This window comes from Mustela nivalis (assembly GCF_964662115.1).
Source record: "Mustela nivalis genome assembly, chromosome: 2".
NCBI classification, from domain to species: domain Eukaryota; kingdom Metazoa; phylum Chordata; class Mammalia; order Carnivora; family Mustelidae; genus Mustela; species Mustela nivalis.
The window spans coordinates 30,120,991-30,146,348 of NC_139021.1; the positions used below are offsets into that span (position 1 = coordinate 30,120,991).

General features: G+C 34.9%; 1 protein-coding gene across 3 annotated transcripts in view; it reads left to right on the plus strand.

Moving 5' to 3' along the window:
- ANGPT1 (angiopoietin 1) overlaps positions 1-25,358 on the plus strand; it is a 339,791-nt gene that overhangs the window by 174,133 nt on the left and 140,300 nt on the right. The window lies entirely within an intron of this gene.

Genomic DNA, 25,358 nt, shown 5'->3' on the forward strand with positions numbered 1-25,358 from the left:
CTTTGAAATTTATATGTGATAGCTCGAGCTCTAAGACCAAGAAAAAAGAGGGTTATTTAAAAAGAATGATGGGGCAGAAAACTGTAAACAGTCTGGATTCTTAAGACCTTGTTGAGCAGAGCTTCCTTTAGTGATCTATGCAGCTGTGTCTGGACTTCTACGTGCAAAAGAAATAACATCCTTTGTTGTTTATGCCCCTATTATTTCTGGTCTCTGCTATCTTTATTCATACAGAGGTCTCATAGAGCAGTACGGCTCTTAGTGGAGAACTAATAGTGAATCACAGAATAGAGAAGCTTAAAGACAAGAGGATTCTTAGTCCTTATCTGTCAAATTTATCATTGTATTTCCATCAGCTTGAACAGTGCCTGAAACAGTCAGTATGAATGAATGACTTTCTGAACAGTTTGCAAACAGTAACTTTATCTTACCCCATTCAAGAGTTCTACTTCTTATTTCTGTTTTACATCTTACTTTACTGGCCAGAATATCTAAGTTAGTGTGGATTTTGGTTTTCATTTCCTACTCACAAAAAAGAGGTTTCTAGAACATTCTCCTTTTGAAGAGAATGTTGATGTTTGGGTTGAATGATTACCTAAATGCTAATACTTTTCCATAAATTTTACATGATTGTGTTAGATTTTTCAAGTTCAGAGGTTTGCTATAATCTTGTGATAATCAGTACTTCATCTTAGTTATATGGATTTATGAGTTGAAAATTTTCCATTCTAAAACTGCCCTTCCAATATATATTTTATGTATTATTGGGAAATAAATTGCTTTTGAATCACTAAGAGTCAGTTCAAAGTGCCTCACATATCCCTTATTATTCACAGCCTGAAAATATTTAAATATTGAAAAGACAGTCTAAAAAAGATTTGACAAAGAGATTAACAAAGGAAATTGTTTAAAAAAGCTAACAGTTCTTTTGGAAAATTACCTTTAATGCAGGTACTTGACACTAAGCAAAACAGTAACTTTCCAAAGAAATAATTCATCTGCGAATTCATCTCTGTGGTTCATTAATTAATGTGTATGGTAATTAAAATCTGTAGTTCAACACCAAATGCTAATAGGGCCAATAAAAATACTGAAAGAGGTTTTATTTGACTTTTAATTATATTGAGAGTTTATACCCCTAGAGGTATAAAGAAAAGAATTAAAAGTTGTTAGTCACATCTTCCCAGTTATGAGACTTTAAACAAGCCATGATGAAGATTAGCTTTTGATATAATTATTAATTATTTGTGATACAGTGATATCACATTGCATCTCAAGTAAATTTGTGATCATTTATACATTAATTTACATAATCTATAAAAATTGCAAAGGAAAAATCAAACTACAAATAATTTCTGAAACTGATTGATGTTTTAAGATGTTGATTTTATCACTTTTAAAATGTGTGTCTCCTCCCTGATATGCCCTGATTCATGATTTATGCATGAATTTTTGCTATTAATTTATCATCAATTAGAGCTTCTGTTACCTAACAGTTGTCAGATAGAATGGCTTAAGATCGATTTCTGTAAAACAGAATTCTTTACACTATTTCCAATAAATTTAATTTACTATCACATATCTTGTCTGTATATTTAGTAAATCCATTTAGTACTTTACGGCATATTGCAACTAACCCTCTTAAGGGTGCGCTGCTTTCATCATTGTCTATAACCAGGTATTTTGTTGTTAAGAGAATTGCGATTTTTCTTTAGTCATGAGAGAGAAAATTCTCTCACTTGTTTAAAAATTTTGCAACGAAATGTATCACAGCCATAGCTACCTCACTATCTATTCATATGAGAGCCTTGGCAAAAAGTTTAGTTAGACTCCGGTAACGTTTAAAAAAAGAAACCAAAAACAAAAACTGTCTAGTCATTTGATTTTTCTCTCTGCCTGTAATCTGCAACGCAAATGCCTGAACTCTCACCCTGTTCCAAAGGTGATAACCTCAACCTATCTCCTGTTTAATTTTTGTCAAAGGGTTGCTTGAATGAAACAGTCTGAATGGGAAATAATTGTAAAGACATGTAGTCCATTCATTTCTTTACCTAGTCTGTTTTTTAATCTGAATTTTAATCTGCTTTTTAGTCTGAATCAAAGTGGACTCCCAGAAGCTTTGTAATTGGATTCCATTGTTTTGGGGCCTCCCTTACTTCTTCCCACCAGATCCTGAAGAATTGACCCTATTGACTATTCTCCCTTTAGAGTCTATTGAGGGTTCCCGACAGAGCAATTAATGCTTTTAAGGATATTATCATAAGCCCTATACCCATGTATCAAGGCTGTTTTGGGCATCCTGATCAGATGGAACATTTTCAGGTCCTATAATTTCAACTTGACTATTATTTTTTTTTTTCTGAATTAACTTTCACTACCAAACCTGCTTATCCTTCTGCATTCCTTTCCCAAAAATTGGAGTCACTATATATCTCACCACATCTAGTCAATCCCCAATCACTACTATTCTACATACAAGATACACCTAAAATCCATCCATCTTTCACAAGACTCACTGCCCTGACTGAACATTACTAATAATTTTCTTTTTTCCATAGGCTCCAGCATGGTTCACGAAGGCACTATCACCAATACTATCTTTATTTAAAATTTTTTCTTTGTTGATGATACTTTGTTCATCATTGATTTTTAAAAATTATTTTTGATTTAAAAATATTTTGTTGGGTGCCTGGGTGGCTCAGTTGGTTAAGCAACTGCCTTCAGCTCAGGTCATGATCCTGGAGTCCCAGGATCAAGTCCTGCATCGGGCTCCCTGCTCAGTGGGGAGTCTGCTTCTCCCTCTGATACTCTCTCCTACTCTCCCCTCTCATACTCTCTCTTTCAAGTAAATAAAGTCTTTAAAAACAATAAAAATAAAAACATAAAAATATTTTGTTAAAATAATTTCATATTAATATTAGCATAATATTTATTAACACTGCTATAATTAATATTTATTACTCACTAAATGTTATTTATCTTGCTTCCTGTGTTTTTGTTTTAATTTTGCATCTGAGGCAAATACCTCACTCACTTCACTCTAGTCCCAACAATGTTCCACAGACATTCATCTTTGTTAGTTTTTACTTTTACCTGAGTCAGGGACAAGATAGCTAGAAAGAATCACAAGACGGGAGGTAGGGAAAGCAGAGGAATCAGGACTTTGCCTTCCAGCCTGAAGTTGTTCTGAGAGAGGCAGCGGAGAAGAGTTCATGCTAAGTCAAATTTCAAGTTTCAGTAATTACCTTAAACTGATCCCGCTATGCTTGGGTTAAAACTCTATTCACAGCTTAAAGTCACCATAGGCTGAATTACCTGAGTAAATGGAAGGGTCATATGCTGCGTCATCCAGGCTGGCTAAACTTTCCTTCTTCCACTACATAAGGAAGAAGGAGTGAAACAGAAAAATACTTATATTCTTAGTTACGGCACAGGCCACACTGGTTTTACACATTGGCCACATCTATTTATCTGATTGTTGTCTCTTACTTTTCACTAATTTGTTCACTGCTTTATCCATAAAACTTAGAACAGTGCCTGATGCAGAGTAGAATCTTAACATTTTGGCATCAATTTATTCATTAATTCAATAAATATTTATAAGAATCTGCTATGAGCCATCCAATTTCCCATCCACTGGGAGTAGAGTGAATAAGGCAGGCAAACCTTAGAAAGGCCGCCTTTCTTTCTTAGGAAGTGTGGGTAATAATCTCATCGTATCTGATGGCAATACTTACATAATTTTTGTAATGACCTTTCTTTAGTGTGTCTTCCATTAAGTGTCATGGAGGCAGGAAATCCATCTTGTTTATCACCTTATCACTTGTGCCTAGTGGCCTAGCATTTAAATAAAGATTTAAATAAATGTTTTAACCACAATTCTCAGTATTTTGTCTATGAAGATCTACCTGAATGATTTCTTTTAATGTACATATCAGAGTCAGTATTGTTTGTTCTGAGAAACTGTTTTGTGAATGTTGTTGATTGCTTACTCTGAATCCTTTATTTCTCACTAATGGAATTCTGGTTTTGTTTAGGAATCCATCTTCCCTTATATAGCCCCCAGGATTGAAGGGAAACTGACTTCTTTTCTGTTACTATGAATTTGACCCAATTAGTCCCCATGAGAATATTTCTTTTTTTTACCCTTTCCCCCAGCTTTTACTGAGATATAATTCTAATGAAAATTTTCCTAATCTTCATGATTGGCTTAGATATGGCCATGTAATTTATTTTTAGTCTGAGACAATGTTTCACAAGGGCTTCTGGAAAAATTTCCCCCATAATCACCTAGAGAGCCTTTCCCTATAGCAGTGGTTCTTAACTGTGGGCGATTTTGCCTCCCAAGGGATGTTTGACCATGTCTGGAGACATTGTCGATTGTTACAGCTTGGGGAATACTACTGGCATCTAGTGAGCAGAGGCCAAGGATGATGCTAAACATTCTAGGGGAAACAGGACAGCACAAGAATTATTTGGCCCAAAATGATTTTGGTCTCTGTAATGTCAAGGTGGGGAATTTCTGATCTAACATATACGAGGAAGCATGTAGTTCTCTCTAGTGACTCTCACCACCAGACGACCAAGGAAAACTAGCTTTAGGATGAAGTCTAACTGTAAATGTGAGAAAGAAGAGAGAAAATGATTATGGGATCTTGATTACATATCCAAGTAGTTGTATCTAGTAATATTGAAGTTGGTCTTGGCTTTGAACTTTGAATCATCTGAGCTGATGTATTTCCTAATTGCTTTTACCAATTTGAGTTAGATTATTTTAAAACAGCCATTAAAAGCATCATAACAAAAAAAAAAGCATGATAACATATATAAATTGGTATATATTTCTTTATTATTCAGTAGGAATCCACTTGCTGATTCCATTGTGCTTTGATTTTCATTCAAAAGATTGTTCAAATCTCGGGGCGCCTGGGTGGCTCAGTTGGTTAAGCGACTGCCTTCGGCTCAGGTCATGATCCTGGAGTCCTGGGATTGAGTCCCACATCAGGCTCCCAGCTCTATGGGGAGTCTGCCTCTCCCTCTGTCCTCCCCTCTCATGCTCTCTCACTGTGTCTCTCTCTCAAAAAAAAAAAAAGAAAAAAATTAAAAAATAAAAAGATTGTTCAAATCTTAATAACTATACTTTTTCTTTCACTTGCATATCTGCATTCAAATTTTTACATAGTTTTTCATTTTCATCTGTTTTATATTTTTATGTACTTTATACTTTACATAGTTTTATATTTTTTGTACTGAATATATGTGGTACATATTTTTTAAAAACCTATCACTTTAATTGAATAATATTTAGGTGAGATAATACCTAAGAAACTAAAGAAATTCTTGTTGAATTTAGAATAAATGCATACCAAACAATGCTTTTTAAAATATTAATATGACTTATATTTAGTTGTTTTTTATGACTTTTGAAAATCACACAGCAGCACTTGAAATAACTTGGAGACAACATAAGAATCAAACTCCAACAATGAACCATTTTTTAAAGATTGAAACCTATAGATTAGCCTCCTTTATTTTTCACCACTGACATATCTAGACACTTTCTCTTTGGGCAAAAACAAATGGTAGAATTATATGAGTTTTGTTGCATTATGCATGCTATAAAAAAGATCTTTACATATTTGGTGAGTAGTTGAATCAAGACTTCAGGATTTGGGGGTCTTAAGCCTTGTTTACCAAATTTATATTCTGTAATTTCATTCAAATCTATTAAAACAGTTTTGTTTCTCTCATTGTTTCTCTAAAATGAGAATAGTTGTATAGGGGTACAAAAAATTAAAATGAGAATTAATTGGTACAAACAGCTACATAACATTTTATGAAGCTGAAAAGCTTAGTAATACTTTATAAGAGATAAATGATAACTGATATAGTTTCTGAGAATTATAGCTAAAGTTTCATTTAAAAAATAAGGTATCACCTTGGTTAATATGTAACAATTAAACTTATTTTATGCTGAATATATTTAATTGTACTAGCAGGGGAAACTAGCACATTTTATATTTTTCACTGTGTCAAATCATTTGATATTCTGGTACATAACCTGAAAGCCACTGTTGTGTATAAGTAACATAGCATGAGAAGATGTTAGTTAATTTAATCTCTCTCTTTTTTATAGTTTCTTTTTCTAGCTTGTCCTAAGGTTGAAATTAGCACTTAGATTTTTAGATAGGACACTTTCCAGCTATTAAAGCAGTTATAGCCCAGTTGCAGAAAGAGGGAAAGACAAGCCTGGAAAACTGAAGTTTTGGGTATTCATCTGTCACTGATGGACTGCAGTAGGAAAGGGGGCTCTTTTGGCATGTTGCCCTGTGTAGAAGAAAGTAGAGCTTGGGTGGGAGGTAATTCCAGAGCCTTAGGACACTGACCTGGGGACTTTCTCCCCAGTTTCTAGAACATCAATCCCAAGATCTGCCAATTGCTCTGAATTGAGGGGGGAAGAAGTTACAGCGTTAGAGTGTCAAAAGACTTCTTAGCAGAGTGAGTACTAGAGCCTTGAAATTGAAGGTAACAGTTTTAAAGGATTTCAGAGTTGTTGCAAGTGTCAGGAGCCAATGATTTGTGAGTTCTGTCCTTGCTCATGCTTCACCCCTCTAACCTTTATCCAGGGCTAGCCTGCACAAGTGGTGTAAGCTGCTGCCAGTGAAGTGTGATTTGAAGGACATCAAGAGCCCCACTTGGCCCTAATTATTTTCCCCTAGGTCTGTCATAACTTCTCTCTTACCTAGCACAACATTTGGCTCAATAATTCTTGGATGGATGGATGGATGGATACATGGTTGGATGGGTGAATGAACAAATGAATTTATTTAGCACATATATGTTTAATAGTTATTGCATGCCAGGAACTATGCAAAATGCAGAGGATCCAAAAGTAAATACAATCAGTATGTTCCCACTTTTCATGAGGCCCAAAGTCTATTTAGACAGCAAAGAAGGTAAAAATAAATACTACAATTATGAGTGAGGGTTCTGAAAGTTTAGAAGTAAATAAATAGGGTGTTAAGGGAAATGGACAATAGGTCTTCAAAAGAAGGCATCTCTGGTATGAAAAATGACCCTGGTTGAGAAATTAGAAGGAAGAAATACAATCTCATTGGCCCTGGTTATATGTTAAGAGAGTTTGCCCATGAAAGAGTAAAAGTAGGGCACTGAGAGTATCAGAAACTTTTGATGGAGGAAACCCATTTCTAGGAAGGAGAAAGCCAGATTGCTGTCCGTGCAGCACTGAGCTGAGTGTAGACTAGAACAGAAAGGGCTTAGCAGGGCAGGACAGAGTCTCTGAGCCAGGTTGGGGGACCAAGGAGCCTGAAGGGTGGTGTCCAGAACCAACAGGTCAGAGTCCCATTGGCAAAGCTGGTGGGATGCTGTCCTGGGAATCCAAGTTGAGCAGATGAGCAGCGGTAACAAAATCTGACTTGTGAAAAATATTGAGAACTCCATAAAAGAGTGATTTATTGATTGATTGATTGATGGAAGGGTGAAATGTTATATCAATCAGAGATGAAAGAATTGGCTTTGGGCCACTGGTTTAGCTACAGGAAAATGTGGGGCTATTTATTTATTTATTTTTACCATATATATGTATGTATGTATATTTTAATTGTAGTATAGTTAACATACACTGTTATATTACTTTCAGGTATACAGTACAGTGATTTAACAGTTTCATACATCACCCAGTGCTCATCATGACAAACATGAGTGAGTGGATGAAGGAATTAATGGATGGAGTAAGATTTATCATTCTGCGATCCATGACCCATGTATGTGTTCCTCTCACCTCTTTCCCTCATTTACCTGACACTGAGCTTCTGGGAAAAATAAAATAAAAATCATCATCATCATCATCATCATCATTACTTCAAAGTCCTTGTTTTTATAGAAAATGCTGTAAGTTTTATTTTTATATGTGATTAACCAGGCTTCTAAAGCTCTGTTATATATTCCTGAAACACATAAGCACAGACTGACTTATAAAAGATGAAAGTTCAGCTTTGGGGGTAAGCCTTAAACTAAATTTGCACTGCTTCCTGGTGTCTACTTCAAAATTCCAAAGATAAGAGTCCCTTTATTTGCAATCCATTATCACTATTTAAACATCTTTCATTGCTGAAGCAGTGCTTTAAAGGAGTTGGATGGGTTGATTTTGAACAGTAGCAGTTCATAAAGACAGCAGAGCCCTCACCTCCCAACCCTATCTCCTGCTCTGTTTCTCTATTTTGAGCATGAAGAATCTTTTCAGTATCAGAGAGAGGAATACGTTTTTTTCTCTAAAAGACATCAAGGGGAAGGAAGTGAAGCAAAACCCCAAAAGCAATCTTTTCAAACTTGTAAAAGTTCCCTCTACAAATCATGATTTCTGCTTTCTAACAACAACAAAAAAGCCTTCTTGAACATCAAATAGCTCTTACAAAATGGCAGTTTTGAAATATTCAATGTACACAAACTAGAAACATATGGATAACATAGCAAACTTTTAGAAGTTAGTGCATTAAATGGAAAAACACCTCTGAACGCACATTTTATATGGTCATTCCAAAACCACAATGTTACTAATATTGGATAAATCCTGAAAACAGCTAGACTTCGGCTTTCCCTAATTGTGTCTGACCCATTGCTGGGTTTTTTTTGTTGTTGTTGTTTTTAAGAGAATAGTATTTCTGTACGTTACTTTACTTCCAGAGTTGTGAATTCTGGACTATATGGGAATGCTTACTGAATTCACATTCCCCATGTGCATGAAAAAAATAGAGTCAGTCTGCGCCCACTGTTGAGTTTTCATAATAATGGAGGAACAATGGTCTTTGAAAGTCACAGATAATCCCTAATCCTCATTGTCTTCTGTTTTAATGTAACCTTTCTCTAAGTGACTAGTAAGATACAAAATTGACTGATGATCCTCTCCCTTCCCCTGTCTGACCCTACACACACACCCCCTCTCTTAGAGGTGCCAAGGAGCAAAGAACTGACCAAAAGACAGGCAGTAGGAGGGAGAGGAAAGAAAAACAAACCAAGAGATCAACCCCAAGCCTCTGACTGTTGGCTGTTTTCTATTATTCACTCATTTGAGCTTTCTCAGATGTGTTTTTGTGAGAAGACTTTCATGTTGTGTTTTCTTTCCTCTCTTCAAGCTAACTACCTTCTTCCATGTAATGGACTGGGGAAGCAGAGCACTTGAAAGTCTAGGTAGGCTGCCAGATTCTCAAGCATGATGCTTCCATCCTCTTTTTCTTCTGAAAACATGATTTTAAATTGTGCGTGAAGCCTTGTCAGTTATGAACAGAAACGAAACTTACAAAGTAGTGGTGGAAATTCAAAAGCAGTTCATTAACCTTTGGTATTTGTGTACAGCTCTAAATATGAGGATTTTTTTAATTATGCATTTTGGTATTTTGTGTATCAACTTTCTAAGGGGCAATCTTCAGTTTATAGAAATATGGTCCTCGTTATGTTTTGATCTACCCTATCAATGTGCTTTTAAATTCTTGCGTCATGAATTAAACATAGAACAATCTCATTCATTTAAATAAAATCCGCCTACTGGGAGCCATATGCACGGCCTGGGTCAAATCCATGGAAGCACCATTGTGGAAAAGAATGCCCTCAGGCCATGTCTTTTCTGTTTCAATTGTCCAAGGGCTAAGAATGAACACCAAAGAGGAAGAAACACATCAATCTGAGTCACCAACACTTCAAAGATAACTCGGGTTTTCTCCAAAGACCAATACACTGCAGGCTTTCATCAAACATAAACTGACTTAAAGGAGTTTCCCAAAGAAGCTAGGCTATGTAAAACTGCTTTTTGTTTGTTATAATATTTAACGATAGAGAAATTCCTTTTTAAGTTTTAAAAATAATTCTAAAATAGTCATTATTATGATCCTATGGAGTAACAGTTTTATTCTGACTTAGCATAATGCTAAGTGCTTTACATAAATACATAATTTAATTATTTTTAAAACCCTATAAGATAGGTAGCATTCTTACTCATCTCTATTACTATAATTGAGGAAAAGGAAGCACAGAATACTTAACTATCTTGTTGAAGTCCAAAAAAGCATCATTTGAATATTCTTACTCTGGAACTTAAACTTCAGGCTTAAAAGAATATATACTCATATATTTCATTAATATACTGAAAACTTTCTTACAGAGCTTCCTAATACTAATGTAACTTGATTCTGGGACATTCAAAAAGGAATTTTTTTATAATTTTGGCTATTGATGGTCATTTCTAATAATTTGAAAATGCCACAATTAGAATGCATATTGCTCATTTATATTTCAAAATTTCTAAAATAGGTCATTTTTTTCAATATTTGTTTTCCAGTTATATTGTCACATGGTTTGCTTTAGTTAAATCTGTACATTATATGTATGGCAGATTTATTAAAGAAGTAAATGTCAAAAAATAAAAGAAACCAGAGATAAATATCACTCTTTATAAAGATTTTATAAATCAGTATGCAAATGTAGGCAACTGAATTGAAAAGTGGACAGAGAATATTTTAGGGAATTCAGTGAAGAATAAATACAAATGATTAAGCTCTAACACATATGATAAAATGTCCAAAATCAGTTGTAGTTATAGGAATGCCAATTAAACAACAGTTTTGATCTGTTAAATTATAAAAGATTAAACCATGTTTTATACCTATTATTTCACGGATATATAAATATGAGCACTCTAAAACATCACTAGTGGGAGTAATAATTATTAAAATATGGATACATATACACATAGTTTAAAGTATAAATAGAAATCCCCATACTTAAAAATTTTTGTTTATACCCTAGTTAACAATTTCTCTTATCATAATTTATATGAGGGAAATGGGGAGGAATATAAAATTTTACCTATAAGGATATTTAGCAGTTCTTATTTTAAATTTAAAAATAATTAAATAATTTATAAGTTCAACATAAAATAAAGGCCTGGCTCCTAAATTTGTGATACCACATGACAGCCATAATTTGAAGACTAATTCATATAAAAACATCATATAGTATTTATAATATACAAAACAAAGAATATGAAATATATACAGTACGATCTCAATTTTAAAAACAAATGTCTTCTCTCCAGATATACATATAATGTAGCTATTTTATATACTACATATACATGTTATATACATATGTAATTGTATATCATAGAATATGAAAAAGTAATCTGTTGTCTAAAGGTGGTAGGGTTATAGGTTATTTTTCCCTTACTCTTTATGCTTCTGCACTTCAAAATTTACTACCATTAATATACAATTTTTTAAAAGATTTTATTTATTTATTTATTTATTTGACATAGAGAGAGAGAGATCACAAGTAGGCAGAGTGGCAGGCAGAGAGGGGAAGCAGGCTCCCTGCCGATCAAAGAGCCCTATGTGGGGCTCGATCCCAGACCCTGGGATCATGACCTGAGCTGAAGGCAGAGTTTTTAACCCATTGAGCCACCTGGGCACCCCCAAAATTTTTTTTTTATAATTAAAAAATATAAAATACCTGAGAGAGCATTTTTCTATAAAGTAAAGATGAATATGGCTAATATAATTAGGGATCAACCCATGTGTTCTCAGGAAATAATAACCCAATATAAATCCAAGGTATTGTTATCAGTATGTGTTTATCTCAGTAAACACGTAGAGAAATTTAACCTATTACTCACAGAAATATGAATTTATATAAGCAACAATGATATTATCCTACATATGTTGTTGTTAAGTGCTGCTGAAAATGAGAAAGAATAGGCATTTTCAAACCCCACTGGTGAGAGTGTGAAATTGGTACAGACTTTTTGGAGGGCAGTGTGTCATTATCTTCAAATTTAAAATATATATATGTTTAAAGTTAGCAATTTTACTTCTATGAGTTGATACTATGAACAGAATTGATACTATGAACAGAAACAAAATTGGGTGTACGAAATATTCAATGCAGCAGTTTTTTTAAATAAAAACAAAGTACTGGGGATAATCAAAATGTCCATCAAAAGAAAACTGTTTAAATAGTTTGGTTAGTTGATTTAAAAAAAATTTGAGACCTAATATAATAACATAGACATATACACGAGACATATTATGTTTTTAAAAACTCCTGACATAATAATATGTATTAGCATGGTTTAACTGAGGTTTTAAAAAATCTGAATATATAGAAAATAGCTGAAGATATAAATCCCAAATTTAACAGTGGTTATCTCTTTGGAGAGGAAAAAAAAAAGGCAAGGATTATTGGAGGCAATGAAACGGGAATTTCATTTTGACTTTTATTCTTGGTGGTTTGAAGTTCTTGCAGTGAGAAGTATTTATACATAAAATTTATATGATTAAATGATTTGAAAGGTTCAAAGAATCAAGAAAATTGTTAGCCATTTGTTTTAACCAAACATGAAAATATTGGCAGATATCATCATGCTGTTAAAACTGTGAATTACTTTCTCCAAAATAAGAGTATTTTTCTTCTTCCCTTAGACTATTTTAATTTTGTGGCCAGCATAAAGCTGATCTTGGCAAGAGTGAAAGGCATTCTCATAAGTGAAGAAATCCATAGAGCAATACCTCTAGTATATTAAGTTGCAACAGCCCTTTCTTTAATGCTTTTGGTTGTATCATCATCTCTTAACAAAACATTTTTATTTTTCCAGTTTAAAGTCCTCCAGTGACCGTTTTGCTTGATTTCTGTTTTGTGTCTCTCTTTCTTCCCCCCCCCCTTCTTTATGACAGTAATGCAAAATAAATTTGGATTAAAATGTCTTGTTCATTTTTTGACTGCTCAATTTGCTTCTTCCAACCTGAGCCAAAGAATATTAATATTTTCATAGGATGTAATGTTTCTCTTTAAATTGTATCATTTTTAAAAACTGAAAACAGTCACTTACTATAAAAACAATTTGTTAATTAAAAATAGTAGATAATACAAAAATACAAAGAAGGTAAAAATACCCCTCTAATCCTGTCCCCAAAGAGATAACCATAGTTAAAATTTGGTGTATATTCTTTGTGTATCAAACTTTATAATATAAACTTTGTGTATTAAATCAAAAGTTTGTATATCAAACTTTTTGTGCCTTTTTTCCCCCTCTCGTATAATGTACCTTTTACCCATATTATCATTTACATTAGCAGCACAGGATTATACTAGATGGATATTCTATTTTGAGACATTGAGGTTTCTGGCAGACCCAACTGGTTACCAGTTCAATAGCCTCTCTTTCCTCCTCCTTAGCAAATACTGCCTCCCATAATAGAGGCTGAAAATGCCAGTTACTCAGTTTCTTAGTCTCTCAGCTAAGCATAGGGCACAAGGCCCAAAACTGGTCAAAGAGGCTAAGTAAAATTTCTGGAATAGGTTTTCTTCCTTAGAGAAACTTCCTCTTGTTCACTTAAAAAAAAAATTATTGAAATAGTTGACATACAAGGTTATATTAGTTTCAGGTATGCAACATAGTGATTCCGGATACATCATTCAGTGCTCACCATATTAAATGTAGTTGCCATCTTTCACCATACAATATTAATAACTATTCTCTGTGCTGTACTTTTCATCTCTGTGACTGACTGACTTTATAATTGCAAGTGTGTACCTCTTAATCCTCTTCACCTGTTTCACACATACACATTCTCTCGTTCTACCATCTCTCCTCCGGCAACCGTTAATTTTGTTCTCTGCATTTATGACTCTGTTTCTGTTTTTGTTTGTTTTTTGAGATTCCACATGTAAGTGAAGTCATGGTACTTGTCTTTCTCTGCCTGACTTCTTTCACTTAATACCCTCTAGGTCCATCCATGCTGTTGCAAATGGCAAGCTCTTACTCTTTTTCTATGGCTGAGTAGTATTTCATTGCACACACACACTCATCTTTTTATTCACCTGTCAATGGGCACTTGGGTTCCTTCCATGTCTTGGCTACTGTCTATATGCTGCAACGAACATAGGGGTGCATATATCTTTCTGAATTAATGTTTTGTTTTCTTTGGGTAAATACCCAATGGTGTAATTACTGGATCATAAAGTATTTCTATTTTAAATTTTTTGAGGAACCTCCATACTGTTTTCCATAGTGGCTGCACCAATTTGCATTCCCACCAAGAGTACATGAGGCTGCTCTCTTCTCCACATGCCTGCCAACACTTGTTATTTCTTATCCTTTTGATACGAGTAGCCATTCTGACTGGTATGAGGTGATAGCTTCTTGTTGGGACTTGTATTTCCCTGATCATTAATGGTGTTGAGCATCTTTGCTTGTATCTGTTGGCCATTTGTGTATCTTTTTTTGAAAAATGTTTATACAAGTCTTCTGACCATTTTAATCAGGTTGTTTTTTGGTGTTGAGTTATATGAGTTCTTTATATATTTTGTATATTAACCCCTTATTGGATAAATCATTTGCAAATATCTTCTCTCATTCAGTAGGTTGTCTTTTTTTCATTTTGTTGATGGTTTCCTTTACTATGCAAAAGCTTTTTATTTTGGTATAGTCCCATTAATTTGTTTTCACTTTTGTATTTGCCAGAGGACATGTATCTATAACATGTTGCTAAAGCCAGTGTCCAAGAGATTACTGCCTATGTTTTCTTTTAGGTATTTTGTGGTTTCAGGTTTCACATTTAAAGCCTTAATCCATTTTGAGTTTATTTTTGTATATGACATAAGAAAGTGGCCCAGTTCCTTTTCTCCTCCTCTCCTCCTCCTCCTCCCCCCTCCTCTTTTCTCTTCCCCCTTCTCCTCCTCCTCTGATTTCTTCTTATGTAGCTATTTTTCTCAGTGCCATGTATTGAAGAGACTGTCTTTTCCCCATGACATATTCTTGCCTCCTTTGTTGTAGATTCATTGGCCATATAAGCATGGGTTGATTTCTGGACTTTCTGTTACTCTCTCTGACTTTGGATGTGATAGTATGAGGTAGGATGTCTAGAACTACAGGAGCTTTCAGGTCACCATGAGGAGTAAAGACTAAGAATAAGACCATGCCGAGGATAATAGGATGTAAAGATTAAGATTCTCAATCTTTGATGACACTCCTAAATTGCTGAATTAATGCTGGAAACTACACACCTCCAAGGAATTAAGGAATTCTTAGGGGCTAATAAACTATTATTGTTTAAGCCTCCTTAGTTAGGTAGTCTGTTACTTGCAGCTAAAAGCAAGCCAGCAGATATAGGGTTGTTTCCAGTTTTTCACCATTTCAAACAAAACTGAAATGTTCATTGTTAAACATATAATTTTGTAAATCTGTCCAAGTGTCCCAAGATAAATTCTTTTTTTTTTTTTAAAGATTTTATTTGTTTGACACAGAGAGAGATCATAAGTAGGCAGAGAGGCAGGCAGAGAGAGAGGAAGGGAAGCAGTCTCCCTGCTGAGCAGAGTGCCCAATACTGGGCTTGATCCCAGGACCCTGAGATCATGACCTGAGCTAAAGGCAGAGGCTTTAACCCACTGAGCCATACAGGCGCCTCACTGAGATAAATTCTTAATAGTGGAATCTCCATAGCATCCCAAGTAAATAATCACTCAATGTCTGATTGAATCTTTTCATTATTATTTCAAAATCCTAGATGTGGAGAGGATGGAGGAGCAAAGTTAGGATACCATTGATAAAATGTTGTTTTATCCAACATAAGCATTAAGGCAAAGCAAAGACAACACATTTCTTGGATGTTGTAGGTTTAAACATTAATTGTAAACTGCTTTTTTAAAAGATCTTTCCAAACTGATTTTTCAGAGAACTAGAATCCATAAAATGAACAATGAGCATAAACATGACTTTATATGTAAACATGTATGTTAGTTTTTGTGTATATACAAATCTGAATTCTACAATGAATTTTACCATATTATTAAGTGCACATAGAATAATCCTGCATCAAAGAACTATTGAACTAATGGAAGTTTTATGTGAAGTTCAACTATCTTACCCTTTGGCTAACGACTATCAATCAACCCACTCATTGCCCTCAGTTATGTATTATCCTTTTGAGGAGTTAAAAGCAGGTCGCTTCAGATCTTTAGTGCATTATCTCATCTCTCTAATCTACTGAACAGTATGTAGGGCTCCCAAAATGAAATGACTGTTCCAACCTGTAGAAATAGCCAAGATTGTTACAGTGGTTCTTTGATAACTCCTGCATTTTAGTGGTTTTGCAAGATTGGTTTTATTTGGAAAGAGAAAAAAAAGGGAAGAGGCGAGTTTTATCTGAATATTAAGCTTTTTAAAAATATAACTGATGACAAGAAAAGGAAAAGAAATGCGTATTTCACGTTTATTATAGTGACAGATGATCAGTTAATATTAAATGATTACCCAGAATGAACTGCTGAACAGTAGAACAATTGCATATCAACCACAAGAGCTTAAAATAAAGACTTTTTTGGATAAGGTATCTATGACTTGGTCCCCAAAAAGCAAAGTTTATGGACTCAGAATCTTGTGGCAGTCAGCAAGCCACAAAACAATTTGCAGAAGGCCCAGAAACACATTTCAAAGCAACACTTTGCAGCAGGATTAAAGGTTAGAAACTGGCATTTGATGCTAAAACCAATCATATATTGGCAGTGGGGGTAAGATGTACATTTATGGGTTTTTGAAGAAGATCAGCCATTTTCTAGGAGGACTTTTTGTAAATGTGTATACTGCCAAGTTATTTTTAAAAGAAATTTGAAATGAGAAGAGCATATTAACACTGTCCCCTGCTTACAAAGCTGTGATTTGACATTTACTGTTTTTCAGACAACTGTGATGCTTGATGTCCACTGCTATAAAAAAAACACTTTGACTCATTTATTCATTAACTGCTTACCAAGGACCTGTATGTACTAGGCACTGTTGAAGGCATTCAGAATATGGCAGAGAACAGATCAGGCAAAACATTTTGCTTTCATGGAGCATTAACAAAAAACAAAATCAAAACCAAACCAAACCAGAGTACTATTGAGTTTGTATAATTTGTCTGAAGGATCATAATATGTTTAGTAGTAATCATGAGGCAAACTTTTTGGGAGGGAGACTTAATTTATTAAGTGTATTTTGAAATATATTTGCATAGGGGGACTGGGTGGCTTAGTCAGTTAAGCATCTGCCTCGGATTCAGGTCATGATTTTGGAGTGCCAGGATCAGCCCCAAGTCTGGCTCCCTGTTGAGCAGGGAGTCTGCTTTTCCTTGTTCCTCTGCCCCACCCCCACACCAGCTTGTGTTCTCTCTCTCTCTCTCCAATAAATAAATAAAATCTTTGAAATATATTTGATGAATTTGAAAGGAACAAACTCCCCTCCTTCCCAGTTTGACATCCTGCAATGGGGGTTAGACTCTCAAGTGTCCTACCTTAGAAAGGGACTTAGAAGATAAACTGTCCCTTAGAAAGGGACTTGTAGATAAACTGTAAGAGTAGTGGATGAGCAGTAATTAGTGTGTATTTAATAAATATTTACATGTTTTAGAAAGTCCCATTCCTCTCTTAATGATGTACAGATGGCTCTACTGTGTTCTGAGCAAAGTTGGGAGTCTGGGAGGAGAGAAAAGACCTTCTACTTGAAATCCTCCTTTTTGTGCTGGACCTTTCACTGAAGAGGGCCAGTCTGTGTGTGTCTACATCTCAGCTTCCCTGACATTTCTTAAGTCCTTTCTACCCCACAAGTGTGGTACCTATCATCTTACATTATCTTTGGGGTCGCTTCTCAAAGCTATGGTGGTATCGGTTCATGTGTCTGACCACTGCGCTGACTCTTTCATGTCAGTTTACCTTATAGGTTTCAGGATTCACATTCTTATGGTGCTGTAGTGGAAAAAGTTTAGAACTCTCCATGGAGAGAGACTTAGTGAGACTGGAGCCTGACCCAGGCAATTGCTGGAACAGACTTTTGGGCCAGGGATTGTCTACAAAAGATCTTGAAAGCCTTTTACTATTTCACCTCTAGGAGTCAATCCATTACCTATATTTGAAATGGTGACCTTGTTAATAAGACAGAATTAAAAGCCTGGATAAACACAACTAATTTGGAGAAAGAAGTGCTTATTTCTTCATGCTGATTAATACGCAAAGCAACAAGTGGTTTTTTATATACAATAAAAGTTATGATCACTTGTTTTGATAACTTCTTTGCCTAACATAACATCATTTGAATTGAATCTTGTTTTCAGGGAAAATTTTTAGAATATCAAGTATTGCCCTCTTTTAAACATTTTGCCCTAAGTCTATCACAGTCCTTACTGTCACTGATCTTCTAAAAGTTTGCTATTGGTGATGGAGAAGGTACAGGTCAGAGAGAAAGTCGGAGAACATGGGGAGAAGCTTCTGGAATAGAAGATGAAATAAAAGCTTCATCCACGAAGTTGTGTCCCCTCCTCTCTCTCCAGTAGTTACTGTTCTGTGTGAACGTTGGTCCCTACTTATAGCCACTGATATAACACTAACATACTGTGTTACGTATTTGTCAAAACTTTAAAATTAATTTCATCCAAACTAAAATTGACCTGGATATTTTGGGATGGATGTCAATGGAGGCTTTGAAAAGTGTATGGGGTTTTGTGTGTGTGTGTGTGTGTGTGTGTGTGTGTGTTTTTTGCAAATTTGTGTGTTTTAAATATATATTCTAATTTCTATTGCCTATTGTCTGATCTTGTTCTTCCTAATTTGGTTAAATACTACAGCTGTTGAAATAACTCTGAAAGAATCTTTCTTGTTATTTTCCCAGAACAGTTAGCATTATCAAAAACTGAAAATGCCCCAGTGTCTTCTCAGACTATTTCTTTGTGGAATAAAGATTACGTTTCTTTCTAATTGTAATCTCTTCTCTCTTTTTTCTATTCCATTCCTCTAGATATGAACCTAAATTAAGAAACATTGTTTTCTATAATAATACATGAATTATATTTAGCTTCCCCTGAAATTATTTTTTTAATTTGAAAGCTAAGAGAAAACAACAACAACAACAACAACAACAAAAAACCACAACACAAAGCAAAACCTAGGTATCACTCTCTCCAGAACAGTTTTGATTAAAATCTGCTTTGAGAGCAGAAAATGGATTATATGAACCCTCAAAAGACTTTTCATGCTTGTGAATACTACAAAAGATAGAAAATCTTTTTCTCTTTGGCTCAGAAGGAATTTTTACAATTTTAAACTGGTGAAGAGTTTTAAAGCTTATAGGTCATTTGCTTTTGCAATCAAGTCCATCTTTGAGTTAAGTCCTAATACCTCCCTTGAAATAATTGGGTTTAAAAACAATTTACAAAAACAAATTTAAATTATACTTTTAACTATATGGAAGTTCTCACACACACCCAAAAGTGGAACACATAGCATAATGAATCTTCATGTACAAATTGCTTAGTCTCAACAACTGTTAAAATGAGCTAAACTACATTTGAGCTCATAAGCTAAACTATAACTAAAAAGTGATACTTGGAGGCAGTAAGCACAGGCAGTCTAAAATCATTTACTTGGATAAAGGAAAGTTTCCATTGCCATGTCAAATTCGGGCAGTTCATGAGAAGATGAAACGGGTTATTAATGGGTCATCACAATTAATTAGTATGTTAGGTTGTGTTTTATGTTGTATATATCTTATGATCAATAAACAGTTGTAAAACTAAACAATCTTTAATGGAATCAAAGCTCTGGCATAAAATAAGAACTAAATTTGTGAAAACTATTTCTCTTCCTTTGGACATATTAATAAGCTATGGGTATTCAGGTAGTTGCATGCCTAAAATATATATAAATCCTTCAGGGATGCTTAACACTTCCCGATCCCTCCCGTAATAGAGTTCTTGTCAGCACTTGGTAGCAAGCCAGTTCAGAATTCATCTGTCTCATGATGAAGGGCAAAGAATCAGCCAAACCCTGATAATCTGATAATAATTCGATTTAGTTTCATTCCAACTTTAGTATTTGATCATAGCAAACCAAAGCCCTCCCATGCATGGGCAAGTTGGCCAATTAGGGCATTTGGTGGGTTCGTTGAACAGAATGAAGTGTTTTGAGAGTGAAAATACAACTCTGCTAACTGGGCTTGCATGTGGCCTTTGAGGACTGGTACTATGACCTCAACAAAGCAAGATCATAGAACTGGAATGAGGTAAGGACAATGAGGGCAAATAAGAAACTTCCAAGGGGAATGGTTGGTTCTGAGACATGACTCATTCTTTGATAACCTTGCTCAGTGTTCCTGGACCTAACTTTAGGTGGGAAGAAGGTAGTGCTGCCTGGCTTTTGTAGCACAGCTTCAGAGATCTGGAAGCAGTAAAAGAAGGGATCCTTGGGAACCATGTTAATGATAAAGTCATGTTCCTGAAACACCTGGTATTTTTGTGAGTTATCACAGACTTGTGACTCATAGAAAGAGGGGATAAAGTGAAATTTGTTAAGGCGGAGAGCCCCTCACGTCACCATCAGACAAAGGAAATGTTTGTATGGGTCAGAAGCATCTGGCTTTATTTTGTTTGAGCCTAAAATTTTCCATCATTTTCATATTGCTTGCCATAGGCCTTTCAGATGTCGCTGGCCCATTGCCCTTATGGGTGTTTCCAGAGGACAGGGAGGTGAAAAACAGCATAGGCATGCATAGTTCTTCTAGGAAAGATGCTTTTATGGTACCCTTCTTCTAAATTAAAACAAAACAAAAAAAGGAACAAAAAAGAAACAGAAAGTTATATATTCCTTCTACAAAAAACTAATACCATTATTAAAGAAGTTGAAATCAAATGATGGAAATTGCCTCATTGAGCTTTTAAATACTTTTTTAAGGTAGAGCAGCATTATAGTTCCCAATGAGAGACCAGTGATTCACTTCTCCGGCCAGAGTCCCTTCCTTCCCTCTGATACTAGCATTTATTTATCAGCTTGCCTGACAGTCCTCACTACCCAGTAAACAGGAGAGATGCTCAACTGCCAATCAGTCTCTTCTGTCTCCTTTTAGTTTATCTTATAGAATATTTAGAAGGGAATAAAGCTGTAAGCAATGGCTGTGCATAGTCAGTGTTTGGAAAAAATCTTTAAAAGGGCTATTTTCAGTTTGGATTTAATTTCTTGACATATCTCCATCATCTGCCATTTGTAAAGATAATGATGGCTTGCCTAGTATACTCATTTTTAATTATTGTTTTATGGTTGAAAACCTAGACTTCAGTGTCTACAAGGGGCAAAATGTGGAGATGAATGAAAAATAATTCAGCTAATCTAGGATAAATAGGCCTAAATAAACAAACACCTATCCTAAACCTCCCAGCATGATATTTGGTCAATCTCTGATCTTCCCATTATGCTTCCCAAAGTAGCCCTAGCTGCTACTACTAACTGATGTTCTTTTCAGGTTACCTTCCCTATTTGTTCTATTAGTACCTTTGGTATAAACAGATCATGGTCTCTCTCAAATACAAACTCCAGAGATGATTTTCTTTCTGCTATTCAGATGCTGAAGTGCTTTCTAACCCAATAATCAAATGCTTTTCCTAATAGCATATCAGCACCAAAGCTTCTGTTCTAATGCTAGAGAATGAGATCGCTTGCCAAAGAATGAGGAAGCAAAAGACACTTATACCCTCCTTGAGGCCAATTATTTTACTCTCAGTTTCTCACTCTGGGCACACAATAATTAAAAAGTGCATCCTGGCTTATTTATTTATTTATTTATTTATATTTTGGCAACTCTTCTTGCTAAGTATCCAATTCCATATGCCTTTTAATGGTATACCCTGACACAGAGTTAAATTTGTATGTTTCAAGGAAACACATTTTGTAAAGCATAGAAGTGACAATAGTTTGTAGATGTTATACAATATCCTGACTTACAGTTCAAGCCAGAGTAAAATACTGCAGTAAATGTTTACATTTGCCACTTTTTGTTACGACTTTCATAGATCAGAGCAGACTTGTAACAGTGTTTAATGTTATCTTTAATTGGCAAAGATATAGTGGGAAATTATTCAGCGATAGAAGGTGAACTTATGAAACCAGTGAATTATATACATGGCGTGATGTTTTCCTTTGGAAATACTGAATGCATATGTGGAAACTTGGAATTAAAAAGCATGGAAATGGAAGAAACCCTATAGGTCATTGAGTTCAGACCCATCCAGACCCAGTCCATACCCATCCCCCACCATGAAATCTTTTAGCCACTTGCCTTATAAGAGTCTCCAAGTGCTCAATAAAGGAAAGTTGAAGGAACAAAAAGAAAACAATCCAGGTTCAGCTTGGACATTTCTAGGTATTCCTTTTTGAAGGCAGCTCACTCCTGTCGAACATTTCCAACATTTAGAGTGCTCTTTTCTATGCTACTTGATAGCATCTATTACTTTATTATTTATTAGTATTAATATTAGTATTACCTTAATAGTCTCCAATCTACAGAGAGAGACCCCACTTGAAAGAAATACCAGAGCACTCTGCCAAACTTGATCACCTTTGGTCTTTTCAAGGGGGAAAAAGATCCATAAGAAAGCTCTAAGAAGAGCCATTTAATTTGTAGTGGTTATTAATATTTCATATGGTTTGAATATGCTGAATTATCCTGTCCAAATAATGAATAAGAAATTAATGTAATAAAATATAAATATAAACACAGAAGGAAAGGCTTAGCAAAATCCTCTGAAAAGTAGAATGGTGCTGGGAATAAAAATCACATAAGTTTACTCTGTAGTTTTATATAGGTGGCTGAAAGGTATTAGTGGTAATCTGTTAATTCAAGATGGCTTCTATCAGTTTACCTCCAGATAGCCTACATTTTCACAAGTGAGAAAAAGCAGACACATTGTTACGATATCTCTTAAACCTACCCTCATCCCCCTCTCCTCCTCCTTATTCTGACTCTGAAAACTAACTCCTCTAGGATAAACCCTGATAACATTAAATCTGGAGCTACCATCAGGGCTGTTTCAATGGATTACCAAACTGAACCCCCTGGCCTTCTGTCTGGGACTGAGACTGGGGCTAGCTCTCAGCAGAAATGCTCATCAATCTTCTCTTGCTTTTGGCCTCTGGTTTCTAAGTAATGGTCTAGTTTCTTGCTTGTGTATTCTAGTAAGAGTCAGCTGGGAGAAGAGTTTTCCCTAAATGTGTTGACAAAAATAGAGAAAGTGGGAATGAGAACACTGTAATTCTACCAACCCTAACCTCATTTTGCCTCAGTTTCCTTAAGTGGAAACTTACTGCTTAGAAGCTACTAAGAACCAGACCTCCAGCCCTAACCCCAAGCATTAGAAAAATATCAGTACCTTTCACAGGTCATGGAATGCTTGTTGGGATCTCTAATAACTTCTATGAATCTACATAAAAGAGTGAATTGTTTCCCCCAGGATGAATGGTCTCCACAAATTGCTGTGGAGTTAAAAACGGTTCAAATGTAACTTTCTTCAAAAGACAGAAAGTCTAAATGCATCAGTGACTTCATTAAGATTCCACATTCGTTTTGTTACAGGGGGTTGAAACAAAGTCATAATTGGATTCTAAATTTGTAAATTGCAAAAAGTAGGTAGGGTTTTATCCCCCAAATATAGAAAAAAATGATGTATTTCCTATTCAAACATAGAAGTCAAATTTATTGAGATAAAATCAGTATACAATTAAATGCACATTTTAAAAATGTACTGTTTGTTGAGCTCCACCAAATGTGTCCGGTCATTTAACCACCATCACACTCAATATATAGAACATTTCCGTAGTCCAAAGAAGTACCCTCATCCTCCTTTGCGGGCAGCCTCCTCTCCCCACTTGAAATCCTGGGAAGTCACTGATCTATTATAGAGTGTTCACTGTCAGGTTCAAATACTAGTAATAAATACTTATAGGTAGAAAGTAAAGACATCAGCAAGCTCTGATGGAAAAAATTAGAAAGTAACATGTAATTTGTGTGGAAATTTCAGGATATAATTTTTGTTGTGAACACTAATTTTTTTCTTCTACACTGTGCATTTCATGTTCAAACATTCATTGATTATCTGGTATTAGGCCCTATTCAATAAATAATAAGACTGATGCTGCCATCATAATCAAAACAATGCAGTTTGGCTTAGAAATGGACAAAGAGCTCAATGGAATGAATAAAGAGACAAAAAATAGATCCACATAGATGTAGGAACTTAATATAAGGCAAAAGTGGCATTTTGTTCCAATGAGAAAAAAGATCATTTATTAAGTGGACAGTTTGGCAAAACCAGAACTCCTTCTGGAAGGGAATAAAATTACCTCACACCACACATGAAATTAATTCTAAGTAGATTGAAAAAACATAATGTAAATAATACTATTAAAATATTATAAATGGATTTGGAGAAGAATAGGAGTAGGGGAGATATTCGTAAGAGAAATGGAAAACCCGAAGGCCACATGCTTAAACATAGACCTGATTGTGTGGCAAAAGGTGATAGAAACTAGACAAAAAAGAGATTGATTTACAAAAATTGCTTGAAAACTGATAAAAAAAAATAATGAAAAGAACAACATATCAGTAAATTTGTAACTGCAGTGACTCCTAAATTAAAAAGGTGTTTATCCTCATTATTAGTCAAATAAAAATTAAAAGTACAGTAAAATATAAAGTTTTTCTCCTGTTATATTGTCACAAATTTTTTTTAAGACTTTATGTATTTATTTGACAGACAGAGATCACAAGTAGGCAGAGAGGCAGGCAAAAAGAGAGGAAGGAAAGCAGGCTCTCTGCTGAGCAGAGAGCCCTATGCTGGGCTCAATCCCGGGACCCTGGGATCATGACCTGAGCCGAAGGCAGAGGCTTTAACCCACTGAGCCACCCAGGCGCCCCGATATATTGTCACAATTTTAAAGCAGAATGATACCCAATACTTTTGAGGATGTAGGAGAAGAGATATTCTAACATATTGAAGTGAATAAATTACTTCCATCATTCTGAAAAGAATTGGCAAAAATGACATTTTATATACCATTTTGGGAATTTTTCCTACTGAAATAAATGTACCAGTAATCATATGATTATATACAAGACTGTTTTCAAGGATATTTTGTATTCATGTCTAAGGGACTAGAGAGAGGCTGAAGTTCTTTCAAGAGTAAAATAGTTGAAAAAATTTCAACACGTCTACATTTTAAAATATAATGTAGCTATTAAAACAAATGAGTTATATTTCTCCATTGACTCAGATGGATATCCATTGTGGTTTTCTTTTGAGAAAGTACATTGTGCGGTAATGTGTATAGTGTGACCCCACTTTTGTGAAACAGTGTGCGTATGTTTTAAAGCAAACACATATGCATATGTTTATATATATTAACTTAGAGAAGGCTGTGAAGTTATGCATACCAGAACGTCAGGCTATTAACCCAGGAGTGTCAACGTGGAAGAGATCATTATTTTTAGAAAATATGTC